We start from the raw sequence: 7,824 nt of genomic DNA, 5'->3' as shown, positions 1-7,824 counted from the left end.
ATCATTTGTGTATATGTGGGCCCCGGACTTTCTCTCATGACTCAAATTCATAATACAAAATTTTAACACTAATCTCAGCATCAGCTGAGAAAGTTCTGTTTTTCCCATATGGTAACTTTTGCTTATATATCTTCATATTTGTGGTTAAATTCTTCTGAACACCTAAGTATCAATTATCTTTTTCCTGAAACGTATTAAATATTATCTCTCCTGAACACTTTATCTTAGTCACATCCAGTTGATTATGTTTCTTATGTAAAAACCAAGCCTGTCTGTGTATTTTTTTTTTTTTTTTTTTTGCGGTACGTGGGCCTCTCACTGCTGTGGCCTCTCCCGTTGTGGAGCACAGGCTCCAGACGCGCAGCCTCAGCGGCCATGGCTCACGGGCCCAGCCGCTCCGCGGCATGTGGGATCTTCCCAGACCGGGGCACGAACCTGTGTCCCTTGCATCGGCAGGCGGACTCTCAACCACTGTGCCACTAGGGAAGCCCCTGTCTGTGTATCTTGAATTGATTAAAAGGATTAAGTAAATTTACACCAAGTTATGTACTTGGGATTTCTTGGGAGTGTTCTGGTATTTTTCTGACATAGGTGGTATGCATGTATTAACAAAGTAAATAAAAAATTACAACAAAAGTGATTCCCAAACAGAAGTGATTATATCTTTAAGTGTATATAGAAAAGGTCAGATGCAATATATATGCTTGAAATAGAACCAGAAGCAATAAAATCAGTTGCTAATATAAGCCTTTCAGGAATTAGAAGCATGTGAACAAATAAAATAGGCAAAGATAAACTGTTTTGTTAAAAATCTATTGTCTTCTTTATCCATTCATCTGTTGATGGACACTTAGGTTGCTTCCATGTCCTGGCTATTGTAAATAGAGCTGCAATGAACATTCTGGTACATGACTCTTTTTGAATTACGGTTTTCTCAGGGTATATGCCCAGTAGTGGGATTGCTGTGTTGTATGGTAGTTCTATTTTTAGTTTTTTAAGGAACATAAATGGGAAGTGAAAAGCAGTATGATTTTTTCATTGATCATTTAAACTGTTTCTTTTTATTTGCCTTTCTGTATCTGATAGATTGCCTCTGGCTCCCATTTTGTTTAAAATGCTGCCCCACACTAGAACTTTTGGTTACTTCTCTGCCCTTCTGCAATCATGTCTCCTATGATGCTTTTCACTATTAGGCATAGTCATTCCTCATACTGTTTATTTAGTGTGTAGTTCTTAGTTCATCTTATTTATTTCATCCTTCGTGATCAGATTATTTTTCTTTCTAGCTTTTGGTAGGGTTTTATGTCATTAGGTAAGCTATGAGTCATTGGCAGAGTCTGCTACTAACTTCTGAATGTCTGTTTGTTTCCCTTTCTTCCATGATGACAGAACCCCTAATTTCTATCTGGGCACATGCTACCTGGAATAAAGATGATATTCTCAGTTTTACTTGAAATTAAGTATAGCTGTGTAACAATGTTTTGGTCAATGGATGCACAGTAGAAATGGCTTCTGGGAACTTTCTTTTTTTTGTCCACGCTGCGTGGCTTGTAGGATCTTAGTTCTCTGACCAGGGCTCAAACCCAGGCCCTCGGCAGTGAAAGCGCCAAGTCCTAACCACTGGACCACCAGGGAATTCCCTAGGAACTTTTCTTAATGACATCTGGCACGTCCCCTTTGTTGCCCTTTTCCTTCCACTCATTTTTCCTGCTTCTTTTATCCTGTTGCTTGGAATGGGGATGTGATAGCTACTATTTGAACTGTAAAAGCATACTCTACGATTCGCAAAGCAGTAAACTAAAAGGAGCCTGGGGTCCTGAGGACATTGTGGAGATACCTGCCACCCCAGCCCTGGGTTGCCTACCTCTAGACTTTTTTTTCTTTTAATAAATTTATTTATTTATTTATTTCTGGCTGCGTTGGGTCTTTGTTGCTGTGCGTGGGCTTTCTCTAGTTGCTGTGAGTGGGGGCTCCTCTTTGTTGTGGTGCACGGGCTTCTCATTGCGGTGGCGTCTCTTGTTGTGGAGCACAGACTCTAGGCACGCGGGCTCAGTAGTTGTGGCTCGCGAGCTCTAGAGTGCAGGCTCAGTAGTTGTGGCGCACAGGCTTAGTTGTTCCGCAGTATGTGGGATCTTCCCAGACCAGGGCTCGAACCCGTGTCCCCTGCATTGGCAGACAGATTCTTAAACACTGCGCCACCAGGGAAGCCTTAGAACTTTATGTGACAGAGAAATAAGCTTCTCCTTTGTTTAAGGCACTATAGTTTTGTGTCTCTTACTGCCAAACTAACCATAAATGAGGCTTAAGAACAGGCTACCGACCTTGTTTTATGGAAGATAATTGTGTGGAAGATAACTAGTTCTTTACATCTGTAAAGTATTAATCTTGAAGTTATAAAGGTGACCTTAGTGACATTACATGTCTATTAGATTTATAGCAGCTTTAGTAGAAAATAGTTCTTTCAAATGGAATATTTGGTTACACTGTTACTCAGCAGTGTGGAAAAACTGAAAATGACCTCAGTATTTAATAATGAATTAATAGAATGGCACCTTAAATTATATTGTATCAATTTAATGGAATAGTAATTTTTTTTCTTTTTAACAGCTTTATTAAGATATAATCACATACCACACAATTCACCCATTTAATGGTACAACTTAATGGTTTTTAGTATAGTGACAGAGTTGTGCAACCATCACCACAGTCTGATTTAGAACTTTTTCATCACCCCAGAGAGGAACCTCTTGCCCACTAGAAGTCAACACCTATGCCCCTCTCCCACACCCATACTGCTAGCCCTAGACAACCACTAATCTACTTTCTGTCTCTGTAGATTTGCCCATTCTGGACATTTTATATGAATGGAATCATATAACACATGCTCTTTTGTGACAAACTTCTTTCACTTAGCATAATGTAGAGTTTATTCATGTTATAGCCTGAGGTATCAATACTTTATTCCTTTTTATCGCCAAGTAGTGTTCTATTGTATGGACATACCACATTTTATTTATCTGTTCATCAACTGATGGATACTTGAGTTTCCACTTTTTGGCTATTGTGAATAATGCTGCTATGAACATTTCATGCACAAGTTTTTGTGTAGATATGTGTTTTCAGTTCTCTTGGGTATATATCTAAGAATGAAATTGCTGGATCACATGGAAACTATGTTTAACATTTTGATGAACTGCCAACTGTTTTCCAAAGTAGCTGTATCATTTTACATATCCACCAGCAACGTGTGAGGGTTCCAGTTTCTCCACATCCTCACCAACGCTTGTTATTATCTATCTTTTTGAATATAGTCATCCTTGTGGGTGTGAAGTGGTATCTCATTGATGTCTATTGTTGGGGATATAGTTGGTCATCAAGAGGATGTGACCACTGGTTGACCTGTGAGCTGGACCTGGGGTCAGTGGCTTACCACCCCATCCCCTATCTTTGGAATGTTTGTTCTGCCCACTGTTCCCACAGTGGGAGCCACTTTCAAGGACACAGCCTTGGAACTTCCCTGGCAGTCCAGTGGTTAAGACTCTGTGCTTCCAATGCAGGGGGCTTGGGTTCAATCCCTGGTCAGGGAACTAAGATCCCACATGCCGTGCAGTGCGGCCAAAAAATAAAATTTAAAAAAGAAAAAAAATAAAGGACATATGCTTGAGAGAGTAATGTGTTGTTGAGACCATCTGGACAATATACGTGACTGAATCCAGTTAAGGACTCTTTATAAACTTCTCAGATTCCAGTGGATGGGTGTGGAGATCTACTCGTATTGTGGCCACACAAGACAAGCCTCATATGTCACTTCCCTTGCTTATTGAAACTGCCATCTTCTAATCTGCAGTGGTCTGCCTTTTCTTTTGGTCTCTCCTTACCCTCCATGTAGGGGGACCAGTTGTTACAGATTTTACCCGGGAAGCTCCCAAGTTTGCCAACCAATAGCTATTCGAGTCCTTTGCCCATTTTATTTGTTTTGTTGTTTTGGTTTGTTTGTTTATGTTTTTCTTCCTTTGCCCATTTTAAATTTGGGTTGTCTTTTTATTATTAAGTTATAAGAGATCTTTATATACTCTGGATACAAGTCACTTATATATATAAATTGTAAATACTTCCCCCCACTATGTCAGTTGTTTTTTACTTTCCTTTTTTCTTTTTATGTATAAATTTATTTTTTAATTAAGCTTTTATGAAATTGCCATTCTATATTTGGACTCTTTTTTTTAATTTCTTTTTTTTCATCTTTATTGGAGTATAATTGCTTTACATTGTTGTGTTAGTTGTTGCTGTATAACAAAGTGAATCAGCTATATATATACATATATCCCCATATCCCCTCCCTCTTGCGTCTCCCTCCCACCATCCCTATCCCACCCCTCTAGGTAATCACAAAACACCGAGCTGATCTCCCTGTGCTATGCTGCTGCTTCCCACTAGCTATCTGTTTTACATTTGGTAGTGTATATATGTCCATGCCACTCTCTCACTTCGTCCCAGCTTACCCTTCCCCCTCCCCATGTCCTCAAGTCCATTCTCTATGTCTGTGTCTTTATTCCTGTCCTGCCCCTAGGTTCTTCAGAACCATTTTTTTTTTTTAGATTCCATATATATGTGTTAGCATACGGTATTTGTTTTTCTCTTTTTGACTTACTTCACTCTGTAGGACAGACTCTAGGTCCATCTACCTCACTACAAATAACTCAATTTTGTTTCTTTTTATGGCTGAGTAATATTCCATTGTATATATGTGCCACATCTTCTTTATCCATTCATCTCTTGGTGGACACTTAGGTTGCTTCCATGTCCTGGCTATTGTAAATAGAGCTGCAATGAACATTGTGGTACATGACTCTTTTTGAATTATGGTTTTCTCAGGGTATATGCCCAGAGTGGGATTGCTGGGTTGTATGGTAGTTCTATTTTTAGTTTTTTGAGGAACCTCCATACTGTTCTCCATAGTGGCTGTATCAATTTATGTTCCCACCAACAGTGCAAGAGGGTTCCCTTTTCTCCACACCCTCTCCAGCATTTATTGTTTCTAGATTTTTTGATGATGGCCATCTGACTGCTGTGAGGTGATACCTCATTGTAGTTTTGATATGCATTTCTCTAGTGATTAGTGATGTTGAGCATCCTTTCATGTGTTTGTTGGCAATTTGTATATCTTCTTTGGAGAAATGTCTGTTTAGGTCTTCTGCCCATTTTTGGATTGGGTTGTTTGTTTTTTTGATATTGAGCTGCATGAGCTGCTTGTAAATTTGGGAGATTAATCCTTTGTCAGTTGCTTCATTTGCAAATATTTTCTCCCATTCTGAGGGTTGTCTTTTGGTCTTGTTTATGGTTTCCTTTGCTGTGTAAAAGCTTTTAAGTTTTTTTAGGTCCCATTTGTTTATTTTTGTTTTTATTTCCATTTCTCTAGGAAGTGGGTCAAAAAGGATCTTGATGTGAATTATGTCATGGACTGTTCTGCCTATGTTTTCCTATAAGAGTTTTATAGTTTCTGGCCTTATATTTAGGTCTTTAATCCATTTTGAGTTTATTTTTGTGTATGGTGTTAGCGAGTGTTCTAATTTCATTCTTTTACATATAGCTGTTCAGTTTTCCCAGCACCACTTATTGAAGAGGCTGTCTTTTCTCCATTGTATATTCTTGCCACCTTTATCAAAGATAAGGTGACCATATGTGTGTGGGTTTATCTCTGGGCTTTCTATCCTGTACCATTGATTTATATTTTTCTCTTTGTGCCAGTACCATGCTGTCTTTTTTTTTTTTTAATTTTTAATTCTAGAAGTTTTATTTTTTTATTTTACTTTTTAAAATTTTGTTTATTTATTTTTGGCTGCATTGGGTCTTCGTTGCTGCATGCAGGCTTTCTCTAGTTGCGGTGGGGGGGGCTACTCTTTGTGGTGCACGAGCTTCTCACTGTGGTGGCTTCTCCTTGCGGAGCACGGGCTCTAGGCATGCAGGCTTCAGTAGTTGTGGCGTGTGGGCTCAGTAGTTGTGGCTCGCAGGCTCTGGAGTGCAGGTTCAGTATTTGTGGCATACGAGCTTAGTTGCTTAGTTGCACACAGCATGTGGGATCTTCCTGGACCAGGGCTCGAACCCATGTCTCCTGCATTGGCAGGTGGATTCTTAACCACTGCACCACCAGGGAAGTCCCCTATACTGTCTTGATTAATGGAGCTTTGTAGTATAGTCTGAACTCAGGGAGCCTGATTCCTACAACTCCGTTTTTCTTTCTCAAGATTGCTTTGGCTATTCGGGGTCTTTTGTGTTTCCATACAAATTGTGCATTTTTTTGTTCTCGTTCTATGAAAAAATGCCATTGGTAGTTTGATAGGGATTGCATTGAATCTGTAGATTGCTTTGGGTAATATAGTCATTTTCACAATGTTGATTCTTCCAATCCAAGAACATGGTATATCCCTCCATCTGTTTGTATCATCTTTAATTTCTTTCATCATTGTCTTATAGATTTCTCATACAGGTCTTTTGTCCCCTTAGGTAGGTTTATTCCTAGATATTTTATACTTTTTGTTGCAATGGTAAATGGGAGTGTTTCCTTAATTTCTCTTTCAGATTTTTCATCATTAGTGTATAGGAATTCAAGAGATATCTGTGCACTAATATTGTATCCTGCTGCTTTACCAAATTCATTGATTAGCTCTAGTAGTTTTCTGGTAGCATCTTTAGGATTCTCTATGCATAGTATCATGTCATCTGCAAAAAGTGACAGTTTTACTTCTTCTTTTCCAATGTGGATTCCTTTTATTTCTTTTTCTTCTCTGATTGTTGTGACTAAAACTTCCAAAACTATGTTGAATATAGTGGTGAGAGTGGGCAACCTTGTCATGTTCCTGATCTTAGTGGAAATGGTTTCAGTTTTTCACCATTGAGAACAATGTTGGCTGTGCGTTTGTCATATATGGCCTTTATTATCTTGAGGTAAGTTCCCTCTATGCCTACTTTCTGGAGAGTTTTTATCATAAATGGGTGTTTAATTTTGTCAAAAGCTTTTTCTGCATCTATTGAGATTATCATATGGTTTTTATCCTTCAGTTTGTTAATATGGTGTATATCATTGATTGATTTGTGTATATTGAAGAATCCTTGCGTTCCTGAGATAAACCCCTCTTGATCATGGTGTATGATCCATTTAATATGCTACTGAATTCTGTTTGCTAGTGTCTGTTTGCTAGTATTTTCTTGAGGATTTTTGCATCTATATTCATCAGTGATATTGGCCTGTAGTTTTCTTTTTTTGTAACATCTTTGTCTCTTTTTGGTATCAGGGTGATAGTGGCCTCTTAGAATGAGTTTGGGAGTGTTCCTCCCTCTGCTATATTTTGGAAGAGTTTGAGAAGGATAGGTGTTAGCTCTTCTCTAAATGTTTGATAGAATTCACCTGTGAAGCCATCTGGTCCTGGGCTTTTGTTTGTTGGAAGATTTTTAATCACAGTTTCAATTTCAGTGCTTGTGATTGGCCTGTTTATATTTTCTATTTCTTCCTGGTTTAGTCTCGGAAGGTTGTGGTTTTCTAAGAATTTGTCCATTTCTTCCAGGTTGTCCATTTTATTGGCATATGGTTGCTTGTAGTAATCTCTCATGATCCTTTGTATTTCTGCAGTGTCACTTGTTACTTCCCCTTTTTCATTTCTAATTCTGCTGACTTGAGTCTTCTCCCTTTTTTTCTTGATGAGTCTGGCTAATGGTTTATCAATTTTGTTTATCTTCTCAAAGAAAAAGCTTTTAGTTTTTTTAAATTTTAAAAATTTTTTTCGGTACATGGACCTCTCACTGTTGTGGCCTTTACCGCTGCGGAGC

Source organism: Orcinus orca, chromosome 2 (assembly GCF_937001465.1).
Source record: "Orcinus orca chromosome 2, mOrcOrc1.1, whole genome shotgun sequence".
Taxonomy (NCBI): Eukaryota; Metazoa; Chordata; class Mammalia; order Artiodactyla; family Delphinidae; genus Orcinus; species Orcinus orca.
Note: the sequence above shows the minus strand (reverse complement) of the source record.